At 37.6% G+C, this 26,921-nt stretch overlaps 1 long non-coding RNA gene and 2 pseudogenes across 2 annotated transcripts in view; 2 read left to right on the forward strand and 1 right to left on the reverse strand.

Moving 5' to 3' along the window:
- The window catches only part of LOC109687981 (RNA-binding motif, single-stranded-interacting protein 1 pseudogene), a 39,205-nt pseudogene extending 22,379 nt beyond the window's left edge, over window positions 1-16,826 (reverse strand).
- LOC141421642 (PHD finger protein 12 pseudogene) overlaps window positions 1-25,668 on the forward strand; it is a 97,579-nt pseudogene extending 71,911 nt beyond the window's left edge.
- LOC141421643 (uncharacterized) overlaps window positions 1-26,921 on the forward strand; it is a 105,982-nt gene that overhangs the window by 72,058 nt on the left and 7,003 nt on the right. The gene's annotated exons all lie outside the window — the stretch shown is intronic.

The following is a 26,921-nucleotide window of genomic DNA, read 5'->3' on the forward strand; positions in this document are numbered from 1 at the left end:
TATATTTTAATGGAGAATTTTGAAAAATGCTAATGGGTTCACACACCTTGCTTAGTTTGTTTTTTGTATTTAGTGGAAAAGGAAGAAGGAAACAAGAAAGAAATGGAAGACTTTTTATTAGAACTCCTTTTTGATTAGGTGCCTAAGACTTTTGTGCTATTGTTCTTTATTTGTTTCATTGTTTTGTTTTTGGGTGACTGAGGTTTCAACTCAGGGATTCCTTCTTGATACTGTGCCAAATTCCTATTAGAATCATGCCCCCAAGCCCATGACTTGTATGGACAAAGTCAGGTCATTAATATTTTAAAGCAAGGTTAATAAATTGTCTGTAGTCTGGTAAGGAGACATGCCTTCCTTCCAGATTTGTGATATCCTAGACTTATATTTGAGGCCATTTGGCATTTCTAATTATCAGAAATCAAGCAAAGGGCATGATGAAAAAATATCGGGGGCTAAACAAGAATGGGATTTGAAATTTAAGACCAGTGGCCATTTTGGATATTAAATCAGAGAATTGAGAATTCATTTTTACAGGGTGATTGGTCTCTAATAGTTGGCTTAGAATTATAGCAATATTTTTAATTAGATGAACAGCTTTAGAATTACTTTAGGGAACCTGGTCTTTGGATGCAGAGGTACTATTGCATCTCCTTCTCCAGATAATACAATGGATCTGGAAAAGTCTGGTTTTTAGGATCACAGGAATTTTGTATTGTTGAAACTCTTTGTATGCAGCTGTCTAGCCTTTGATAGTGAAGAAGCACAAATGTATTACCACTGAAAGATTAATTTTTATGCAATGAAGTATAATATCAGAATATTTATTTGTTAAGGAAAATGTAAGCAAAGAGCTTTTAAGTTTTTATCATGTTTATAAAAATGGGACATTTGATTAAAGCTATGGTTGATATATAAGCCCCTCCCTCCTATGTAGATGCTCTTGGTCATCTAATAAGAGAAGGGCCATGGAAATGGCTCCCAATCCATGGGATTCTGCATGCTTGTTAAATGTAGTTTGCACTTAGGAAAGAACATTTATATATTTTTCTTTCATATGAGTTTAAGAGATAGATATTTGCATATGCCTCCTCATTTTAGACTGATTGCCCAGGGGCTTGTCAATGTTGTTTAGTTTTTCAAAGGACCAACTTTTTGTTTCATTGATTCTTTTTTTTTGTCTCTGTTTCATTAACTTTGGCCTTTATTTTTATTATTTCTTTCCTGCTTGTTTTGAGTTTTGCTTGTTCTTGTTTTTCTAGGAATTTGAGGTGTGGAATTAGGTAGTAGATTTGAGATTTTTTTTGTCCTTTTAATGTATGCACTCAGGGCTACAAACTTTCCTCTTAGGACTGCCTTTGCTGTGTCCCATAGGTTCTGATAGATGGTGTTTTCATTTTAATTAACTTCCAGGAACATTTTTATTTCCTCTCTTATTTCTTCTATGACCCATTGACCACTGAGCAATGTATTATTCAGCCTTCAATTATTTGCATATTTTCTGCTGTTTTTGTAGTTGAGTTCTAGTTCTATTGCATTGTAATCAGAGAGAATGCAGGGAGTAATTTCTATTGTTTGTATTTGCTGAGGCTTGATTTGTGCCCTAAGATATGTTCTATTGTGCAGAATGTTCCATGGGCTGCTGAGACGGATGTATATTGTGCTGTTATTGGATGAAACATTCTGTAGACATCAGTTAGGTCCATTTGATCTATGGTGTCATTTACTTCTAGGATTTCTTTGTTGATTTTTTTGTTTGAATGACCTATGTATTGGTGACAGGGATTTTAAAGTCTTCCACGACCAATGCATTGGAGTCTCTGTATGCTTTTAACTCCTTTAGTGTATGTTTGATGAAAGTGGATGCACAGACATTAGATGCACATATGTTGACAATTGTTATTTCCTTTTGATATATTGCCCCTTTTATTAGTTTGAAGTGTCTTTGTCTTGTATGACCAATGTAAATTTTAAGACTACTTTGTCTGATATAAATATTCTTACTCCTGCCTGTTTTCAGGGACCACTGGCTTGGTAAATCCAAAAAATAGAAAGGAAAAAAAGCTACCTAACTCATTCTATGAAGCCACTAACTCAGACAAGAATACATCCAAAATGGAGAACTACAGGCCAAACTCCTTAATGAATATTGATGCAAAAATCCTCAATTAAATAAAGACAAACTGAATACAACGACATATCAGAAATATCATTCACCATGAACAAGTCGGCTTCATCTCATGGGTGCAGGGATGGTTCAACATACACAAATTAATAAATGTAATATAGCACATTAATACAAGCAAACACAAAAGCCACTTAATCATCTCAATCAATGCAGAAAAAGCTTTTGATAAGATTGAACACCATTTTGTGATAAAAGCTCTAAGAAAAATGAGACTAGAAGGAATGTACTTCAACACTATAAAGGCTATATGACAATTCTATAGCCAATGTCACACTTAAGTGAGGAATGAAACAAGGGTATCCTCTCTCCCCAATCCTATTCAACATAGTCCTGGAATTGCTAGCCAGAGCAATAAGGTAAGAAGAAGAAATAAAAAGGATACACATAGGTAAAGAAATAGTCACATTATCCCTATTTCCAGATGACATGATCTTATACTTCAAAGACCCAAAATCTCCTAGACACCAAAAAGAGCTTCAGCAATGTGGCAGGATGCAAAATAAACTTACAAAAGTCAGTAGCCTTTCTATACACCAAAAATAAGTGAATTGAAAAAGAGTATAGGAAAACAATTCCATTTACAGTAACTTCAGAAAAGTAAAAAACCTATGAATAAACTTAACAAAATTTGTAAATGACCTCTACATGGATAACAACAAACCACTGAAGCAGGAGCTCAAAGAAGACTATAGGAAGTAGAAAGATCCCCATTCTCATGGATTGGCAGAATCAACAGTAAAAATGGCCACACTACCAAAAGCAATCCACATTTTCAGTGAAATTCACATCAAAATCCCAATGACATTCATCAGAGCGATTGGAAAATCTACCTTGAAGTTCATTTGGAAACACAAAAGACTACAAATAGCCAAGGCAATACTAAGAAAAAGATGAGGAACATGGAGCTATCACAATACACGACTTATACTACAGAGCCATAGCAATAAAAACAGCATGGAACTGGCACAAAAACAGATATGAAGACCAGTAGAACTGAGTAGAGGACCCAGATATGAATCCACACAGTTATGCCCACCTTATTTTTGACAAAGTCACTATTAGTATACAATGAAGAAAAGACAGCCTCCTCATCAAATATTGCCTGGAAAAGTGGTTATCTGCCTGAAGAAAACTGAAACTGCAGCCATTCCTATTACCCTGTACTAGTATCAACTCAAAGTGGATTAAGGACCTTAATATCAGACCCAAAACCTTGAGGTTAGTACTTGAGGTTAGTACAGGAAAGAGCAGGGAATACACTGGAAGCAACTGGTATAGGCAAGGACTTCCTCAATAGAACTCAAGTGGTCCAGCAAATAACCAAAAGGATGGATAAATTGTACTACATGAAATTAAAAAGCTTCTGAACATCAAAAAAAGTTATCTCTAAGTTGAAGAGACTACCCACAGAAAGGGAGAAAATCTTTGCTAGCTATACATCAGCCAAGGGACTGATAAGCAGAATATAAAACTAAACTCCCCCAAAACCAATGTAGCAATAAAGCGTGGTCAACTGCACTAAACAGAACTTTTCAAAGGAGGAAATACTAATGGCTGAAAAACATAAAAAAAGTTCACCATCACTGGCCATAAAGGAAATGCAAATCAAAACCACACTAAGATTCCTCTCCCCCCCATAAGAACTGCTACCATGAAGAACACCATGAACAACAAGTGTTGGTGAGGATGCAGGGAAAAAGGAACCCTCATACACTGCTGGTGGGAATGTAAGCTAGTATAACCACTATGGAAAACAATATGGAGGCTTCTTAAAAAACTAATCATAGATTTGCCATATACCACTCCTAAGGATATACCGGGAGGAATGCAAATAAGGTTATTACAAAGGCAACTGCACACCCATGTTCATTGCAGCACTATTCACAATACCCAAACCATGGAAATAGCCTTGATGCCCCACTACTAGAAAATGTGGTACTTATACACCCTAGAATTTTATTCAACCACAAAGAAGAATGAAATTTTTCACTCACAAACAAAAAGATAGAACTGGAAAACATTATCTTAAACAAAGGTAGTCAGGCTCAGAAGGCCAAGAATCACATGTTCTGCATCATGTTCAGATTATAGACCTAAAACAAATGCAGTAATATTATTGAACATGGATCACACACTAAGGGAGGCCACACACAAGAGGAATAGGGAAAGAGAAGAAAACCTAAAACTTGAATGTGGTTGATATGCTCCCTGTATAGTGACAGAGGTCTACATGAGAAAGGGATTAGGAACCAGTCTAAAGATCAGTTAGAAGTGAATCAACTTGGTTTGTAACACATTTGTATATGAAAGCAATGCTAAAAATCTCTCTGTATAGCTATCCTTATCTCAACTAGGAAAAATGCTTTATATTTCTTATTATTACTTATGTTTTCTCCTCAAAAAAATTAGAGATAAAGGCAGAACAGGTTCTGCCTGGAAGCAGGGTGGATTGGGGAGAAGAGGATGGGGGCTGAGGGCAAAGGGAAGAAATGACCCAAACAATGCACGCACACGTGAATAAATGAATTATGAAAAAAGAAAAAAAATTTAAAGAAAAAGAAGTTAATATAGCAATTTTAAACTGGCAGAGACCACTATAAGAAGGGGACTAGGAAATATTGAAGAGGACTGGTAAAGATGAACCAATATGGGTTGTAATACATATGTGCATGGAAGCAATGCCAGGAATCTCTGTGTGTAGCTATCTTTATCTCAAACCAGCAAAAATGCCATGTTTTTCTTATTAGCACTTATGTTTTCTCTTCAACAAAGCTGGCAGATAAGAAAGCAGAACAGGTTCTTCTTGGAAGTGGTGGTGGGGGAGGTGGCACAAGTAACGAATACACATATAAGTAAATGCAAAAATGGTAAAACAAAATAAAATAAAAATAAGAAGCTCCTGTCTAAGATTGAGTGGAAACAGTCAAGGACTTGCCATTGCCTTTAAGGATATGGTACCAGACAAAAACAAAGAAGGTGCTATCCTGAGCCTTTTCTTGCTCTTCACAGAATTCTTTTCACATTTTCTCAAGTTTTGACACTGCATCACAGGCTATCATAAGTCACTTTGTTTTGGACTCCCAAAAATCTGCTATGGAATATTATATCTGTCACCACCACAGCCCAACTCTAGAACTTCTGGATGTGTTTCACTTCTCAAGTTAATTTGTTTATGACTTCTCCTAATTCCTCAAACTGTCTTTGACATGTATTTCCTGCAATAATTGTATAAACTCCAATAAATAAAATAAACCTTCACTCTGTGGTACAAAAAAACTAAAGGTAAGGCTGGCTAAGATAACAAAATTTATGCGAATAGCATAAAAAATTCAATCCAAACAAGAAATCTGAAGGGAAAGAGAATACACTAACAGTCAATGACTTTACATGCCAGCACTGTAAGTAAGGTTTATGACACAAGGTCATGTATTTAAAAGGTTTTCCCAAATTAATCAAATCTAAGGCAAATGTATGATCTAAACTCCTTAATAAAAGAAGAATTCAATGATTTTTTTTGAAATAGTAAGCTCTGAAAAGCAAATAAAGGTACAACCATGACTCATCATGTGCAGAAAAATGAGGAAGGGCATTCGTGGCTGGAGTTTTGACAGAGGGTTGGTTAAATGGAGTGATTTCAAGAATATAAGGGGAGGTAGATAGAGGTAAAGAAGTTCTTAATATTTTAGCTGCTTGCTGTCAGTAATGGTTAGAGCAAAATGTTATGAATGGGGGAGTTCCTCCATGGGCTGCAGATGTGTGCACTGTGTAAACTTGTTGTTTAGGGAATTGTATTTCTTCAGAAATGTGTACGCTATTGTGTCATGAGTCTCAGGTTTTATCTATCCTGTGGAGAGTTAAGTGACCCTGATATGAGGGAAACACCAATTTATGTACTGTTACAGAACAGACAGGAATGTTCCGCAAAGCCTAGAAATTGTGGATTAAAAGTCTGCTGCTTATGCTGACTTGTCATGAGCATTTCTCCAAGAACTGCATGGCCTCCATGCAGAAAGTACATGGGAACACAATGTGAGCCACAACCTCCTTACCTATCAGGATTTTTAGGATCAGATCACCTTACCTGTCTTATGTATAGCTTGCCAATTATAGACTAATAACCAAGGTATTGTCAATAATCCTCTAAAGTTTGCTGTGTTCTCATGACTAGAATGGGGAAAAAGGTACAGAACTATGTTGCAGGGTTGAATTTTCTCTACCAGGACATGTTCCATTCCCTTGCTTATAACCATTATGAAGTGTCACTTGATCCAGATTCATGGATTACTTCAGAGTTGACAGAAATTTCAGGAAGACCCCATTTCTAGACTGGAAATATGGAAAGCATTTTAATCTATCTCCTTTGTAGGCAGGTCAAAAATGAACCAGGATACCATAACTCTCTCAGCATTGTTCAACAAAATTTGTTTGCCATACAAAACTAAAACTGCATATTCATTAGAATTGCTAGGGTTCCAAGAAGTCTTATCAAACCACATGCATCAAAAGCAGGGTTTAGTAATAACATGGTTCAGCTTTGCTAATGAAGGTAAGATGTCCTGCACTTTGATTTAGCATGTTATCAATATTTAACTATTTAAAAGTTAAATAGTTGACAGTCTTGGTAAGTAATTTTGGATCTCTCTACACACACTGTATACTTTCAGAGTTCCACCCAGAAAGCCTGGTAAAAAAAATGCCCTTACGGCATTGCATGAAAACCTATACAATTCCACTCTCGGCATCCTCGGGATGGACACAATCAAAATTATATGGAAACGTTCTTGTGCCTCTTTCAGTATGAACATTAAACCCATGTTTTCTCTTAGCAAACATACAATAATATGTGATGTTTCCTAGAAACATTAGGGAGGTACTAGGACATGAAGGCATGTGTGCTGAAAAAAAGTTGGGGAAGTAGAAGTGTCTCCTAATGATTTATTAGATATATCTGAAAATAAGAAGGTATCTAATGACTGAATGTGGCTTCATTTCCTATCTGTTCACTAGCTAAGAGTGGAACAAGCAACCTGCAAAAGAAACATGATGACACCAGGTTAGTCACAGCCTCCTACACACATGCATATTGAACATGAAATGATCTGCCTAGTCTGTCACCAGTTTAGCACTCTCCTGGATATTAATAAGCTTGTGTCAAGAATAGTTTCTGCATATTTGAGTTGTCTCGTAGAAAACCTGAGAAAACATATAGGAACATATCTCAGGATACAGTTACTCCCCAAGGACAGCTGTAACACATGTCTACAAAATTGTTGTGAAGGAACACTTCAGCTCTACTTGAATATTAAGATTAATTTGACATTGATAACATCAGCAGGAGGGGCCATCGTTTCTTATCTGGACACATGAAAAAATATTTGTGCTTCTGTGGTTGACAGATCACTGAAATGACAAACACTATATGATCAATCCCACAAAGGTCTTGTGTTCAAAATAAAATCAATTCTTGTTTATTACAATTAGTAATGATACTTTTGTTCTGAGCCAGAACAAACAAAATACATGACAGGAAGGTTAAGGATCACAAGAATCACTTACCTGAGGTTTTCAGGGGAAGATGTTCTGTGTTCTTGTGTAGGCCCACAGCAGCATTTACCAGAATACTAGCCATGTTCCATGTGAGGACTTTTTTGCCTCACTGTCATGCTTGTTGTCTCTATATAAGAAACATCATTGCAAACCAATTTGTTAAATTTCAGATGTTATCCATGCTTTTGATAATAACCTAGGTCATTCTTTCATTTTAGAATCCATTACACCACCTGGATAATTCCAAGTCTCTACAAACAGATTTTTAAGAGACCTATTACCATTCAAACAAATTTCTAAATATATTCCTTCATCAAGAGTGCAGGAATGGACATTATGAACATTGTACATATTCATCCTTATGCCTCTATCACTGGAAATATTAATTACACATTATCAGTCTGTGAGAATATAAGAAAATCTTGCTCTTGCTCTTGATTTTTTTGGTGTGACTGGGGTTTGAACGTGGAGCCTCATGCTTATAAAGCAGTCACTCTACTGCTTGAGCCATACCTCCAGTCCAAAAATCTTACTCTTGGCTAAGAATATGAGGTATACATTCTATTTTCACCACATATAGTCCAAAATCAAAGACAATATATGAATGTAGATATATTCTTCAAATGTATATCTGAAAATAAGGAGGATTTCATGAGTGAATATGATAACTCCTGATACCTGAGCATTAGTCAATACCTACATGAGATTACTGAGAAAACAAGACAACACCCAAACATGCACATCCTGCTTATACCACTAATCTTCAATATCAGAAGTTCTGCTCTGCATGTGGACCACTTTGTCACCTACCTGGTTATTAGCAATGCTTGGGCAATATTCTTTCAGGAAATGCTCTATCGTCTGTCAGAAAACCTGTGAGATACATGCAGACATGTGTTTCAAGATACAAACTGCAGTACAGGGACACCTATGTATTTATTACCCTGACCAGAAACATTTCTTCAACTACACCTGGATATGTGAACTAATTCTGGTTGAACTGTATGGCCTGAATATTTCATTCATGCTTTATTGATGACTGAAAAATTTTGTATTAAAAGAAATCTCAAAGTCAACAAATACAACCATGATCCAGTGCAAAACTATGCCCCAATATTCACTGGATCAATATCAGTTTTCTCTGCCATTTTAAAAGTAAACTGATGGTCACTACAAGTGGTAAGAGAAAGGTCACCTTTATAAGCACTTATAAAAAATGTTAGTGAAAAGAACGATTGTGGGCAACCTCACATTCATCTATATGTAAGAAGGTCTGACATTGTGTAGTAGGATTCTGATACAGAGCACCACTAACATGGATACCAGCAATTCTCCCCTGAGGACTTTTTCATCTCCCTGATATGTCTTGACCTGAACTTGACCTGTGGATAAATTTTGTTCCACATGTTTTTCCCAAGATCATTGTGTCACTACAGGATCTACCTATACTACCTGGAGACTTTCAGATAGATAACAAGGAAAGTTAAGACAACCCTTTCTAACTTTAGAGTTTATCTGCTAATATTCCCTAACTCTTCCAGGATGGATCCTGTAAAAGAGCATGCGCAAGTATTATGTTTCTGAAAGAAGTCCGCCAAATATGCGTTGCTTATTAGCAAAGATTCCATCATTTTAGGTTTGGAAATATTGTTATGGAGATATGAGGTTTCTTAAAGCACATCATGTATAATAAAGGAGAATTGTGTTAATGACCAAGACACTCCTCAGTTGCACATCTGAGAATAAAAATCTATACGTTTGTGTGAGTGATCCTCTCAAAGTTCTATACAAACAGATACCCTACCAAAAGTAAGATAAAAAAATGTGGCAATACCAGGTGAGGCATAACTCCTCACCTATCTGAACATTTAAAATCAGAATGTCTACACTATCACCTGGGCAGATTGTCACTTCTTATCAATTAGCAATACTCCCCAAAACAATACTTTTAAGGTCACTGTATCCATCTGAAGAGAATGTGAAAAAGAAAACATACAAATCTGTGTTTCAGCATACACCTTACATTACCTGGACATATTAACGCCAAACTTCCCTTGCCTCAGTCATTTTATGGACTATGTTACCACTCCCAAAATTAATGGATTGCTTCTGACTTTAAAGAATTTCATGATCGTCCAAAAAATCAAGATTGGAACCACAAAAACTCAATCTTTCTCCTATATTAGCATATCAACAAAAGTTACAACAAACCAGAAAAATCATAAATCCTTCTGAATTCCAAAGTTAAATTTTCTTGCCATAGAAAAATTATAAGGCCATATTCATTAAAACTACTAAGGGCTCCATGGCTTCTTATCTCAGCATATGTACCAAAACAAAAGAGCGGTTAGGAATACCTTCATACCATAATTTACAGTTGCAGTTATCACATTCTGTTCTGTGATTTAGGATAATATAAACACTTTGTAATAGAAATTTTACTCTTGAATATCACTAAGACTCACTGTGCATCTTGACTCGTCTGAGAAACATGTTAGAAAAGGAATTTGCTACTTGTTTCATCCTATCTGTGAATATGAAAATTCCCAGAGACTTTGCATCACTTTAGGAATCATCTCCATTACCTGCATACTTACAGAGGTCCATGTAGATAGCCTGGAAAGGGAATTATTACTATTTTGAGAGGATACCTGTAATATTCCATTATCAATGTCAAATTGATGGACACAAGGAATATGACCTGGATGTCTGTTTGTGCCTTTATCCCTATGAGCATAAATACATTATTTTTCTGCAAGGACACACAAAAAACCAAACTCTGGGCAGAAATTTGAGGGAAATACTCATCTTTTCATCACATATATGTAAAATAGGTGGAAATATAGAAGTACACAAAGTACTCATCAAATTAGAAACAATGAAAATTACATGGATTTCTTCTCATGCCTCTACCACTACAAGTTTAACGTCACACTGTCAGAAAGTATAGAATAAAATTTGGCCTTTACCACTAATATTAGGAAGTTACTAGGCTTGGCTATACATGCATGCAAAATATGTTGGGAAATATATGTCTCCTAACATTTTATTACATAGCTCTAAAATTATGAAGACCTCTAATGACTGAATGTAGCATCATCCCTTATCTACACATGGGTCAAGTCAGTAAGAGGATACCTACATGAAAACTTGACAATTCCAATTTAGGCACTACTCTTTCCTACCTGGACAATGAACATCTGGTGAGCTGCACTGTAATAGTGTCACCAGAGTTAGTTTAAGAAATTTATTAAAGTGGTATAACCTTAACTTATTGCCCATATGTTTTGTTATTCTGGAATGTTTCCAACAAGAGAATTTTAAGAGTATTTGTGAAGTAAAAGTGTGGCAGAGATCCTATTAGATAATCTAGTAAAGCAGTGAGGCAAAAGGAAATAAGTAAACACATACCAAGTAGAGTGGATTGAGGGTACTAAGAAACAAATATTAGTTCTTAAACAAAAGTTCTTTATATGTTTTAATCTAGGTTAAAGCGTTTAGCTTAAACCTATTTTTGATGGTATGTTTTTGTATTAGGTCACTAGTAGCTTTTTGATTTTGCTGTTGCTGTAATACTTTGATGCTATTTATTATCTAAGCCTGAAAGCATTATGTCTGGGCAGATCTTAACAATGAAAGAGTTTTTGAGGCCCATCTATATTTTGTAACTTTACATATTTCAACTTAAAATGATTACTGCACTTGGCATCCTCAGAGCATGTTATTCAACAGGGTCACAGTCAGAGGAATTTTTTTGTTGTTTAATATGTATTGTAATTTAATGGGACATGTGTGCTGAAGACAATGCATTTAATTTCTTCTTTAAAGATCCTTTAGTGCAATGTTTTATATTGCACTCCCAACTCTTTATGCTGGTCCCTTGTCACTATTAAGCCTGCCTTTTAATCCCCTTAAATCAATTTGGCTCATTGATCTTATGGAGCCCAAGAGGTTTGATTTTTCTGCTTTGGTGGATCTTTTCACTTGAAAAGAGGTATTAGACCTGCCTAAAATGGTACTGAAAATTCCCCCTATTTGGTGGAGAGGTGACATGGAAAAGTTAGTCAATGACATCTCAGAATAGTATGATACCAGGAATATGGCATGTTTTTGTATTGCAAAATAAATTATGTGATATATTAGAGAGGGCAATACAACATAAAAAGTAGCAGAATTTTAGGGATATAAACATTAAAACAATTATTGCAATTCATTTAACCAAGAGTCCCCAATAAACCATGAGCTTAGATGAGTAATTAATGCTTAGATGGGTAAATAGTTATACATAACATTGATTCTGGTTGTGAAGATCTTTCAGGACTGAGGTGACAATGAGATATTTGGAACATAAACACAGCAGTTAAGTCCTGCTATGAGGTTAGTGCCTTTCTAAGCAGCATTAAGAAGGTTTAGGGAAATTTTAGTTTGGAGAACATTCGATTTTGTTACTTTTATTTTTTAAGAGAAATGTGTCTTTGGCTGAGTCATAGAAAAACTTTTGGGTAAAGTTGCTGAGCTATTTTACTTGCTATTTTATGTTTTTAAGGTTATTGAAGAGATGAAATAGAGGCTACTTGGTCATACCTTCTGTTTACTTATGATTCTGTACTGGTAACTTATCATGTTTTGCAACGTCTATCAGTTTTTGTATATAGGGTAACGTGATAGTACATTTTCCTATTTCAACATAGGGTTAGGCAGGGCCATGGTTTGTTATCACATAACTGTCACATTTTCAGTGGAGTATTTCATGGAATTTTTTGTATTTAATTGGAGGCATACCTATCAGTAATTTGAGTAGTAAAATGGTTTTATAATTAGTAGGAGGGATTTCACCCACTCATTTACTGGCAATATTTATGCATGTTGCTTTATTGTTTAAAATAAAGTTGTCCTTGAGTTAGTTGGATGAAAGTGTGAATTAACTACAGATAATAGTCATTCTAAACTTGCAATATTTTTTAAGTTTTAATGGTTGGTAATTTTTATTTAGGGGATTGTGGAGATTTTAAGGTTTTTCCTTTTTGAGAGCACACATTTTGAACATTTGTTAGTGTTTGTTTTAACTCTGAATGATTTTTATGTTTAGGATATTGTATAGTGTTGTTAAAATGACATTTTGTAAAGTTTGACTAGCTTGATTAGTTTTGTATGTGCAGATATTATTATTTTAATTTTAATATTTTGGTGGCAAATTATTTACCTACCGAATCAAGATTTTGACCTAGAGTTATAGTTTTAGTTTTTATCCACAGTATATTTTTATAGATCTGAGGCTAAATAATTTAAGTCTGTAGTTGGTAAAGTGTCTGGATTTATTTAAAACAAGCAAAAATTGTGAACTTTAGAGGAATATAGAAGTCTACATTTTTAAAAATAATAACTCTAAAACAGGAACCCTTTGTAAGTATTTAGGCAAAATATTTAAAGGCTTTGGGACTATGGGCTGAACTAGTACTATAGTTTTTTAAGATTTGTATAAGTTTTCTTTGTTATTTGGGAGAATAGATGAGTCACAAGGTTATCAACAAGACATTATTAATTTGCATTTTTAAAACAGTAATCAAAGGTTGTGGTTTTAATTTAGATTTCAACTTAACAGGATATTCGTTTTCATATGATAAGGAGAGGACCTAGAAAGGGAATGACAGTAGGTTGAATGTTACTCTTCTGTAAGGTAACTTTATTTTATTTACTTATTTTTTTGTTGTATTGTTGAGGATTTTATGGGGGGGCAAGGACCTTTTGGAAGTGTTATGATTTTTCCTGTTGGGGTCTCATTAGATTCTCAGGAATATTATTATAATGCTCAATATTTAAATGTGTAATGGCACTTAAAGTATTCAGAATAATTGTGACTAGTATTGGAGTGGGACATTTTGTTAGATTTTAGTGAGAAGTTAATAGTTTTATACCTGTAGGTAAGGAACAGAGAGAGTCTTCTCTTTGTTTTTGTAAAAAGTGGTCTTAGGAATTTTGTTAGGGCAGAATATTAAGCCCCAATACTTAAATGAATTTGTTACATTTAGAAAGACCTGAGATTTTAAGAATAATTTGAAAGATGACTGTTTAGAGCTCAATGGAGGGAAGTCCTGGTCATTTTCAGCCTTTAAGATCTTCAGTCTTCTGGAGTAGATGGATGACCAATGATCTCTCCAAAGAGAGGGACATTTAGTTTGGTCTGTCTTGTACATGACACGGGGTATATCTTCAGCTTATGTGATTCATTTGATGCCATTAGACTATCAGTGTCCCAGTTTTTTTTTTATGTTTATATTTTGGGAGAGATTAGTCAATAGAGTTTTTTTGGTCTTTTTATGAGGGCTTAACCATTGTTGGAAACATTCATTAAAATTTTTATTTTGATAGTAAGTTGAATTCAAATTATGGATATATTTGTAAGCCAACATTAATATACAAGTGAGTTTCATTGTGACAATTCCTTGCTGCATGTAGAGTATTTGGAATAAGTTGAACCCCTCTACATATAACCTTATAATCCATTTCTCCTCACCCCCTTTCTTCAGCACTATTTGGAAAGTTTCATTTTACTGTCTTCATGTGTATGTGTAACTGACCTATTTTTCCCCCTTCTCCCTCTGGCTTATCCTACAGGAGGGTCCCCTTTTCACATTAATATCCCACTATTGCTATCATCATCTTCATTGTAGGTCTGTTTCACATATGAGCAAACACCTGTAGTATTTGGCTTTTTGAGCTTGGCTTCTCTTGCTCAACATGATGATTCTCATTCCATCCATTCTTGGGCAACTAGGCTGATTCCATAGCTGGCTATTGTGAATACTGCTGTGATCAATGTGGATGTACATGTATAATTCTTGTATGTTGAATTATACTCCTTAGGTCTATGCTCAAGTGTGGTATATCAGGGTCATTAGGCAAGACTATTGTTAGATTTTGTTGTTTGTCTTTGAGTGAGCCTTCATAATGATTTCCATAGCTGTGAGACTTATTTATACTGCCACTGGGTTGCATGGTGTAAATATATTGTGTATACATCCATCCATATGTATGCACATATAAGTTCCTTTTCATTAACTCCTCATAATAATTTGTTGTTTGTTTTCTTGATGATTGCATTCTGACACGGGTAGATGGAATCTCAGTGTAGTAGTAATATATATTTTGTTTATGGCTAAGAATGTTGATTTTTTTTGTTCATTCTTAGTCTTTAATGTTATTGTCTGTTCAAGTCATTTGGATTGTTTGTTCTTTTGGTGTTTATTGTTTTGACTTCTTCATATATTCAAGATATTAATCCTTTTCCTTTCAATAGTTGTCAAATATTTCTTCCAACTTTGTGACCTGTCTCTTGACTCTGGTAATTGTTTCTTTTGATTTACAGAATCTTTTTCATTTGATACAATTGACTTTGTCTGCTCCTTTTCTTATTTTTTCCACAATTAGAGTCATGTTCAGAAAATAATTACCTATGCCTACAGCTTCCAGTGTTTTCCTGTTGTAATTTCAGGGCTGTGGTGTGGCTCATGTGTTAAGAGTGCCTACCTAGCAAGCCCGAGGCCATGAATTCTATGCCCTGTACTGCCTCCCATCCACCCAAAAAAACCTCTTGAGGCATTTTCATAGATTCAGAAATTACATAAAGATCTCTGATCCCTTTTAATTCATTTCTGTAGAGGATGGGAGTCAAGTGACGAGTTTCTTTCTTCTGTGTGTACATAACCAGTTGTGCAAGAATTTATTTTTTGTCTATATTTGAAATTGGGATGATTATTTATCAATGTTGCATTTTCTTATTTTATAATGTTCCTATTTTAAACTTTTCTTGTTTTGTAAATAGTATTTTGGATGTTGAAGACCAAGTGGAATAAAGTATTTATTTTAAGTAGAGTTTGAGGTCTGGTTGCCTCTTTTTCCAATTTGCAAATGATGTTTGTTTTTTTCTATAATTTTATTTTTTCCTTATTATTATGGGGGTGTGCATTTATACATGTTCTTACAATGTATCAAATATATCATACATGAATTCACCTACTCAACCATTCTCCTTCATTACCTCTTCCCCTGACTCCTGGAGTAGTTTCAACGTGTATCATTTTTGTTCTTAATTACATGTGTACACATTTTATTGATCTGTATTCTTCCTCCAATACCCTATCCCCAACACCTCCTCCCTCCCACTTGTGCCATCCCTTCCCTCTGGGCAGGACTTTTTCTACCCTTCTGTTCTCTGATTTTCTACAAGGAAAAGGAGAAAAAATAAAATGAAAAACATGACATTTTAGCTTGAAATAAAGGTAGCTACACAGGGAGTTTCCTTGTGATATTTCCATGTGTGTATGTATTATAAGCCTACTTGGTTATCTCCTCTAATTTTCTTCATTCTACGTTGGTCTCTTTCTTGTGGTAGTTTCACTAGGCAAATGATATTTGGTACTGACAGACTAATGAAGAATATTTTTAAAGGTGTTTGTTCTTTTGTTCAATTAGGATTGATGTTAGTATATTTTCAAGGTCTTTGTCAGTTGGTATAGATCCTATAATAATTTTTATTTTTAAGTGAAAAACATTTAAGAACAGTTTTATACTTAATGGATTCATGTATTGATTGCTTTATGTTTAAAATTTGACAAATGATTATGTCACTTTATGAATTAAAATTGGTACTTGAAATACTTGTCAAATTCATAATTTTAACTTGGGTCATTCTTGGCATCCATAACTGTTTTTATCTTTAACCCAAATACCCTCAGCATAGTATGAATCATTGTCCGAATTTTGGATTTTAAAAATGTGAATGAGGCATATAATATTTTCTTTACTCTTTTTGATTTTCAAGTTTCCATACAGACCCTTCCCCCCAGTCACCTCACTTACCACAACCTCACCTAATCTCTCACACCCCTCCGATCCGATCCCCCCAACCCCGGGATGGCAGCGCCTGCCAGCCTTCCCGACCAGACCAGCGGTCGCCAGAGCCGGCTTTAGCCTGTGGGACTAGGCCCCACCAAGGACTGACCCCTGGAGTCGGGACCCACTCTGCAGTCAGCCGCTGGGCTGCTGCTGGCTGAGGGGTTGCTCCCCTCGCAGCCCATGGGGAGGACGCTGCCATCCCAGGGACTGGGGGCCGGGGGGAGGAGGGAAGCAGGGCAAGAAAGTTGGAGAGGTGTTGGGAAAAGAGAAGGGGAGCAGGGGTCAAAAGCCCCCGTTTCCTTTATTTCCCCCCTCCCCCCGGGGTTGGAGGGGCCGGAGTAGAGAGCGCCCAGTTCGGGAGGTGGATGAATGTGGGAGAAAATGGAGACCAGGACGATCGTGTATGACTTGGACACATTGGGGTGGAGGGGAGAGCTGATGGAGCAAATCCAAGCTCTGCTGGCTCCCCCCGAGATGGGCGAGGCAGAGAAGCACAGTCGGAAGCCCAAGAAGGAGCCCCGGAGAAGAGGCAGGGCCACCAATCACGACAGCTGCAATAGCTGCAAGGAAGGTGGAGATCTCCTGTGCTGTGACCACTGCCTGACTGACTTCCATCTCCAGTGTTGTATCCCTCCACTGAGTGAATAGATGTTGCCTCCTGGGGAGTGGATGTGTCACCGGCGTACTGTTCGCCAACAGAAACGAGAGCAGAAAAAGGAGCTGGGTCATGTCAATGGACTGGTGGACAAATCTGGCAAACAGACTTCATCCCCCAGCACTGACACTGACTTGTTGGACAGATCAGCTAGCAAAGCTGAACTCAAGGCCATTGCCCATGCACGGATCCTGGAAAGGAAAGCCAGCCTGCCTGGCACCCCCACATCCAATGCCAGCACAGAGACCCCCACCTCTGAGCAGAATGACGTCGATGAGGACATCATTGACGTGGATGAGAAGCCAGTTGCATCAGAGCCGGACTATGTGCAGCCCCAGCTGAGGTGGCCCTTTGATCTGCTGATTGCTGCTGCCATGGAGCAGAACCCCACCCAATTTCAGTTGCCCAATGAACTGACTTGTACAACTGCACTACCAAGTTCTAGCAAGAGGAGAAGAAAGAAGGAGACCACAGGGAAAAACGTTAAGAAGACACAGCATGAGTTAGATCACAATGGTCTTGTTCCCTTACCGGTCAAAGTCTGCTTCACATGTAACAGGAGTTGCCACGTGGCCCCACTTATCCAGTGTGACTATTGCCCACTCCTGTTTCACATGGACTGCCTTGAGCCACCACTCACTGCCATGCCCCTGGGCAGATGGATGGTGTCCAAATCACATTGAACATGTGGTGCTGAACCAGAAGAATATGACACTGAGCAATCGGTGCCAGGTGTTTGATAGTTTCCAGGACACCATTTCACAGCATGTCTCAAAGTGGACTTCCTGAACCGAATCCACAAGAAGCACCCTCCTAACCGCCATGTGCTCCAGTCAGTCAAAAGAAGAATCTTGAAGGTTCCTGATGCCCCCTCTAATTGCACCCGTGGCCATTCGGGATGGGGAGCTGATCTGCAATGGGATCCCTGAGGAATCACAGGCACACCTTTTGAATTCTGAGCACTTATCCACCCAGGCATAGCAACAAGAGTGGCTCTGTAATGTTGTTATGCTCCAGTGCAGCACATTGAAACATTTATCTGCTAAGCAGATACCTTCGCATTGGGACTCTGAACAGACAGAGAAGGCTGACATTAAGCCTGTTATTGTGACTGACAGCTCAATCACCACTTCCCTGCAAACAGCTGACAAGGCACCTACACCTTCCCACTACCCCTTGTCCTGTCCTTCAGGGATTAGCACCTAGAATTCCCTGAGCTGCTTTCCACCTCACCAGCCCCCAGCCATCGAGGACATCAGCAGCAGTTCTTGTGTAGAAAAATCCAAGAGAGCTCCTTGTGGGACTGCCAATGGGCCAGTGAACACAGAGGTGAAAGCCAATGGCCCACACCTATACAGCAGCCCCACTGATTCCACGGACCCCTGGCGACTTCCAGGCGCCAATACCCCCCTACCAGGCCTTTCACACCGGCAAGGCTGGCCCTGGCCCCTCACACCACCAGCAGCTGGGGGCCTTCAGAACCACACCATTGGCATCATTGTGAAGATGGAGAATGCCACTGGTCCCAGCTCTTGCCCCCAAAGGGCAAAGGCCTGTCCCAAGCCTGACCCCTTCCATTCCCAGCTCTTGTGCCAGCATTGAGAACACCAGCACTTTGCAAAGAAAGACTGTCCAATCACAGATAGGACCTCCGTTGACAGATTCAAGGCCTCTGGGTTCATCCCCAAATGGCACCCGAGTGCTCACTCCCCCCCCAAGCAGCAGGAGATGGAATCTTGGCCACAGGAGCCAACCAACAATTCTGCTCACCAGCGCCATCATCAGATGGCAAGGTCAGCCCTGGCAAGTTATCCATAGGAAGCACTTTAACCATACCCTCTTTCCCAGCCAACTCTACTGCCATGGTGGACCTCACCAACTCACTTTGAGCATTTATGGATGTCAATGGAGAAATTGAGATAAATATGCTGGATGAGAAGCTGATCAAGTTTCTGGCCTTGAAGAGAATACATCAGCTTTTCCCCTCCCGGGTCCAAACTTCACTGGGTAGTGTTGGGACACATCCACCGGCTTCCAGAGGGCACCACACAGAAGTGCAAAGGAAGCAGGTACAGGCCCGAGCTGTGTTCTACCCCCTCTTAGGGTTGGGAGGAGCTGTGAACATGTGCTATAGAACCCTCTACATCGGGACAGGAGCTGACATGGATGTGTGCCTTACAAACTATGGTCACTGTAACTACGTGTCGGGGAAACATGCCTGCATATTCTTTGATGAGAATACCAAACATTATGAGCTGTTAAACTACAGTGAGCATGGAACAACGGTGGACAATGTCTGTATTCATGTGACTTCTCTGAGAAGACCCCACCAACTGCCCCAAGCAGTATTGTTGCCAAAGTGCAGAGTGTCATCAGGCATTGCCGGCACCAGAAACAAGATGAAGAGCCAAGTGAGGAGGCAGTCATGATGAGTTCCCAGGCCTAGGGGTCCCAGCGGAGACACTGCAATTGCAAAGCCAGCAGCTCAAGCTTGGTTGGGGGCAGTGGGGCCGCCTGGGAGGGTACGGCCTTACTACACCATGGCAGCTACATCAAGCTGGGCTGCCTGCAGTTTGTCTTCAGCATCACTGAGTTTGTGACCAAACAGCCCAAAGGCGATGTCAGTCTGCTGCAGAATGGGGTACAGGGTGAGAAGCTGGCTCTCAAGCCCCACCAGGGCCTTGTGCTGTGCTCCAACTCTGTTCCCTAGGGCTGGTGGCTACCCTGCTGCCTACCTAGACACTCTCCCCAAGACTCCTGCAATGTAAAAATGTACACAAACCAAGTCTGGGTGTTTTCTATACCAGAAACCCTTCAACTACAATCTTTGCAAGAAATGAAGACAACCTTTTGACTGTTTTTAAAACTCCTTTTTCTTTTCTCAAGTTTTAGGGGGCATTTCCACATATATTTGTATTCAACATTTCATGGGAAAGCGGCAGACCCGTGCTGAGGAACAGTGTGGGCAGGGAGGGGAAGACTGTGGTCTGGACACTTCCTCCAACACAAGCCCTTCCTCCCACCTCTTGCTCCCTCCCCTTCTCACACCCTCCAATGTAAAATAATCAGAAACTTGTTCTATTTTGTGGCAGTGACAATAGTTTTATATTAAAAGAAAAAAATACAGTTTTCATACAGCAAAAAAAAAAAGTTTCCATACAATATGAAAGGTCTACATAATGTATCTTATTGCATTAATTTTAGATTTTGATAAAATAAGTATAATTTTAAAAATAGTAAATATTAGGCTTTACTACAAAGACCAGTTGCTTTTATTTTTTAACTCATAGTGAGAGAATTTTCATTGCACTTAATAATTAACTCTGTAAAATCACTATTTAATTCTAATGCTTTAGTATATTTTTAAAGGAACGTGGTTAGGAATGTCAGCAACATTACTCATGTTGTTTAGTTTTCTTGTCTGTGTCTGCAAGAAAAAGAAGACAGCAAAGAAAAGAAAAAAAGAAGAAGTAAAAATGAAATGAGAACCAAACACAACAAAAGAAAAGAAAAGACAACTGTTAATTAGAATTTTATTGTAATCAGGAGTCCAAGACCATGGCATTTCACAAAGAGATGACTTTAAGATTTTAGTGAATTGTTAGTAAACATGTTGGAGTATGGTGAGAGGGTGTTCCTCATTCGAGAACTATGACAATACAGGCATAATTTTCAGGCTATTTGGAACTATTTTTTAATCAAGAGTCTACAAAAAAGCAGGATGAGTCAAACAGTGAGGGCTGAGGTGGTCAATACAGAGTGAAATTTTATTTTATATTTTTGAGATTTAAAATTTATAACAAGAAGACTTTTTAAACATTAAAGCAGAGATTTTTAGGAATTAAAATTTGTAGGGTATTTCATCTGTAATAATAGTCTACTTTGGGTTATAGAAGTGTGTTTTAAACAGATAACCTTTTTAAAATGAATTTAGGGATACTGAACTTTGAGTATAGAGTTGGGATCTCATCTCTTGCAATTAAGAAAAGCTCTTGGGATACTCTGTTTTTCATGATGGTAAATATTCTTTTGTATTGAAATAATGATTAGGAAGCTGTCTTGGCTAAAGTGTAAAGGACTGAATACATGTGTAACTTAAGAAATGTAACCATTAAGGTGCAAGTTTTCCAAATATTTAATATTTTTAAATGAAGTTTAAAGACATAGCTTTGGTGATCATTTTTGGGGGGAGTACTGGGGCTTAAACGCAGGGCCTTCACCTTGAACCACTCCACCAGCCATACTTTTGTGAAAGGTTTTTTAAGATAGGGTCTTGCAAACTATTTGCCCAGCTGACTTCGAACCATGATCCTCCTGATCTCTTCTGCCTAAGTAGCTAGGATTACAGACATCAGCCACTGGTCCCGGCGTGGTGATCTTCTTACTATCTTAATTTGAAAAACAGCTTTGTGAAAAAAGCAATGGTTGCGACATATGGCCCTCCTTTGCAGGCTACATTGGTCAGCTCATTAGAGGTGAGCCATGGAAAAGAATATGACCCCATGAAATGCTCTTTGTGTTGTCAATATTGTTTGGATTTTACAAAGGATTTTTATATAATTAGTTTTGGTTTCATATGAATTAAAAGCAACAGAATGTTACATTTTAGCTAAGGCTGACTAAGGTAACTTTAAAATTACCTTGAACAGTGGAACTACTTCAGTATAAGGAAGAAAGGAAAAGGGAGAGAGAATATACCAAGAGAGCAGAAATTTTATATATTAACCGTGTAACTATAGTTTATGACACAAAAGTCTTGTGCTTATAGATTTTCCTAAGTTAAGCAAATCTAAGGAAAAAAATACCTTATAAGGGTAACTAGGTAGACAATTTATAATTTTGTTTTCAAAGAAAGCTCTATAAAGTAAATCAAGGAAACTGGGGAATCATCATGCATATTAAAATTATGAAAGTCATTTGTGTCCTAAGGATTGACAGACTACAGTCTTGGTGTTAGGTAAAATTATGGCAAGGATGAAAGGAGAGAAAGTAAAGATTAATAATAGTAATATTTTAGCTTCTTTTTAAAAATTAATTAACTAATTTATTTTCCTTTTATTCATATGTGCATACAATGTTTGGGTCATTTCTCCACCCTTCTCCCCCCTCTTTCACCCTGCCCCTTCCTTCTCCCCACCACACCCTTGCTCCTGAGCAAGAACTGTTATGCCCTTATCTCTAACTTTGTTGAAGAGAGAGTATAAACATTAATAAAGAGGACCAAGGGTTTTTTCTAGTTGAGATAAGGATGGCTATACAGGGAGATCCCTCACATTGCTTTCCTGTGCACATATGTTCCATTCAAAATTGATTCTTCTCAAACTGACCTTTTCTATAGTACCTAGTCCCCTTCTCCTATTGGCCTCTGTCATTTTAAAGTTTCTGCATTGGTTCCTTTGCATTAAATACATCAGATGCTATCTAGTTTTTTGGGTTTCTTACCTATTCTCATACCTCCCTTGTGTGCTCTCACCTTATCATGTGATCAAAGTCCAATCCCCTTGTTTTATTTACCCTTGATCTAAAGTCCACATATGAGGGAGAACATACAATTTTTGGTCTTCTGGGCCTGGTTAACCTTGATCAGGATGATGTTCTCCAGTTCCATTCACTTACTTGGGAATGATAAGATTTCATTCTTCTTCATGGCTGCATGAAATTCCATTGTTTATAAATACATTTTCTTAATCCATTTGTCAGTAGAGGGGCATCTTGGCTGTTTCTATAACTTAGCTATTGGGAATAGTGCTCTGTTGGTTTCTCTCATTTCTTAAGACTGTGGGACCTCTAAATATTTTTTCTGAGAATTTTGTTTTCAGAATATGTTAGATATTGTGCCATTCATCTCAAATTTTCTCCAACCTGTGAAGAGTCCCAAGTTTGGACTGTACTAGGAATGTTCCTGGCAGTCTAGAAATGAGGCAGATGCCCAAAAGTGGTTTTCGATGAAAAGCATGAAGGACATGAAGGCAGACTTTTCATGGGCATTACAATATGAGACACATGGCCTCCAATGGCAATGAGAAGGAACATTTAATAACACATGAGCACCACCTCTCACCTATCAAGATATTTAATATCAGATTGTCTCAACTGTCAAATGTGCAGCTTGCTACTTACTTACTTATAAACAAGGTTTTACCTATGATACTCTAAACTTCTGTTCTTTTGACTGTAATGGAAAAAAAGAAAATGACTGTGTTTCAAGGTACAGTTTTATATAGCAGGACATTTTCCTCCCTTGCACAGGACCAAAATTGACTGTCACTTAAATTATATTTACACTCATGAGTTACCTCAGAGATAAAAGGAATTTCATAGATGCCCATCTTTTCCAGAGTGAAAACATGGAAAATATCTTAAGCTTTCTCCTTTGTAGGTAGGTCAACAATAATGACAATGAACCAAGATATCTTAACCTCTCAAAATTGACAGTTTCAACAAAAATTTGCTGGCCAGAGAAAAATTAAAAATGCATATTCATTAGAAAAGCTAGGAATTCAAGGATTCTTATAAGGCACAAGCAACAAAAGCATGCTCAGGGAGGGTTTTTGAATACCCTCATTCCTGAGCTTTGTACATGAAGTGTGGATGTCCTGCACTTTGATTTAACTTCATATTAGTACTTAATGATTTAGGAGACATTTTATTTTTGATAATTTCTGTTAGTAAATTTGGAGTCTTCATTTGCCTTTGAAAAAGACAACATGCCCAACAAAATTATTACATGTGTCATTTGACACACACATTCAGATATTCCCAAAGTGTTATATCAATTCATGCTCCATCTACACCTATTGAATACTTACAGAGGTCCACCCCTACAACCTTGTAAAAATATTCTTAAATTCCTGAGAGGAATCCTTTAAAATACTACCCAACACATGCTAGAGATGGACAATCAAAATTAAATGGCAACCTTCTTATGCCTCTACCTATATGATTATTATAGTCACATTTTCTCTCAGTGAACATACAATAATTTGTGATGCTTCCTATAAATGCTAGGGAGGCACTAGGAGTGGAGATATGTATGATAAAAATGTGTTTTCTTAAAGGTATCTAAAAATAGCACTGGATCTAATGACTGAATGTAGCTTCCCCTCATACCGGTACGATACACAAAACTGGAGCAGGCAAAATAAAAAAGAAAAGCAATAGGTTTAACAGGGACCTCAGTAGAACCCCAGAAGCACAGAAACTAAGAGAAAGGATGGACAAATAGAAGTATGTGAAATTAAAAAGCTTCTGCACAACAAAACAAATGGTCTCTAAACTGAAGAGACCACCCACAGAGTGGGAGAAAGTATTTGCTAGCTATAGATCAGACAAAGGACTGATAACCAGAATATACAGGGAACTCAAAAAACTAAACTCCCCCCAAATCATTGAACCAATAAAGAAATGGGCAACTGAACTAAACAAAACTTTTTCAAATGAAGAAATCCAAATGGCCAAAAAATGCTCACCATCCTTGGCAGTAAAGGAAATGCAAATCAAAACCACATTATGATTCCACCTCACCCTTGTTAGAATAGCTACCATCAAAAACATTGACAACAACAAATGTTGGCAAGGATATAGAGAAAAAGGAACCCTCATACACTGCTGGTAGAAATGCAAGCTAGTACAACCACTCTGCAAAACAATATGGAGGCTTCTTAAAAAACTAAACATAGATCTGCCATATGATCCAGCAATATCACTCCTAGGGATATACCCAAAGGAATGCAAGTCAGGTTATTCCAAAGGCACCTGTACACCCATGTTTATTGCAGCAGTATTCACAGTAGCCAAGTTACAGAAACAAACAAGATACCCCACTACTGACAAATGGATTAAGAAAATGTGGTACTTATACACAATGGAATTTCATGCAGCCATGAAGAAGAATGAAATCTTGTCATTCGCAAGTAAATGGATGGAACTGTAGAACATCATCTTAAGTGAAGTTAGCCAGACTCAGAAGGCCAAAAATCATATGTTCTCCCTCATATGTGGATTTTAGATCTAAAACAAATGCAGTAATACTATTGGACATGTATCACACCATAAGGGGAGGACACATACAGGAGGAACACGAAAAGGTAGGAAACACAAAATTTGAAAGTGTTGGATGTGTCCACTGTGGAGGAGCTAATACAGTAACCTTAAAACAACAGTCGTCACTATGGGAAGGTGACTGGGAAGTAGTGAAGAGGTCTGGTAGAGATGAATCAATTTGAGTTGTAGTACACTTGTGCATGGAAGCAAGGCTAGGAATCTCTCTGTATAACTATCCTTATCTCAAACTAGCAAAAACGCTATGTCTTCCTTATTATTGCTTATGTCTTCTCTTCAACAAAATTGGAGAAGAGGGCAGAACACATTCTGCCTGAAAGAGAAGGGGGTGGGAGGGAAGGGGCAGAGGAAGGGACAGGGGCAGGAGGGAGAAATTGGGCAAATAATGTATGCACATACAAATAAATAAAAAAAGAAATTACAAAATCTAAAAAAAATAAAAAGGAAAAAACATCAACATGTGACACAAAGTAGGCAGAGCCACTTCACCTATTTGCATATGGAATGTCAGATGATCTGCACTGTGCTGTCATCAGTTTTTCACTTCCCTGGTTATTAGTAAGATTCTGGAAAAATTCTTGCATTGTTAGGTCCGCAAAATCATTGTTAAGCCAAACTTGAGATCTGCCTGTATATTTGGATTAATTTTACATTGATAATCAACACAAGGGACCATCATATACTGTCTGGACATCTGCAAAAAAAGAAAAACAGAACAGCAATCACACACACACACACACACACACACACACACACACACACACAATCCTGTGATTCTTTCTGAGCTGACAGGATCATTGCAATTATAAGGAAGCACAATAAAATCATTCCTTCAAATCACATGGACGCAAAAAAAAATTAATTGTACTTAAAATGTTTAATATATAGTTACTGTCTGTTTTGAGCCTAGCCAGAACAACCAAGATGCATATCAGGGAGGGGTAGGGCCACAGTCCTCACTTACCTGTGTTTTTGATGAGCAGAAAGTTTATGATGTTACATAGCCCAAGAGCAGCATGTACCTGAATACCAGTCATGTTCCAGGAGACTTTATTGGCTCATGTCATGCTTGGCCTTTCTGTAAGATATTGCAAACTGATTTGATGAACACCTGTTGATCCTGTGTTCTTGGTAATATCCCAGGACATAGTGTAATTTTAGGATTCAGTTACATTTGGATAATTTCAAAACTATAAACAGAGACTGTCAGAGTCCTATTACTTTCCAGAAAAAAATCCTAAACCTATTCCTGGTCAAGACTGCAGGGATGAATATCATTCAGATGTCTGCTTATGCCTCTATCTCTTGGAGCATAAACACACAGTTAGTATCTACAAAGATACAAGAAAATCTTTCTCTTGATTAGGAATGTGAGGCATATATTCATGCTTTCACCATATATATACCCCAAATAGGGGAAAATGTAGTTATGTAAAAACATTCTTCAAATATATATCTGAAAATAAAGAGGTTTTTCATAAGTGAATGTGGCTTCTGATATCTGTATATTAGGGAAGACCTACACAGAATTTCTACAGAAAACATGACAATAACTGGACATACCCTGCTCAACCTTGA

This window comes from Castor canadensis, chromosome 3 (genome assembly GCF_047511655.1).
Source record: "Castor canadensis chromosome 3, mCasCan1.hap1v2, whole genome shotgun sequence".
Lineage (NCBI taxonomy): Eukaryota > Metazoa > Chordata > Mammalia > Rodentia > Castoridae > Castor > Castor canadensis.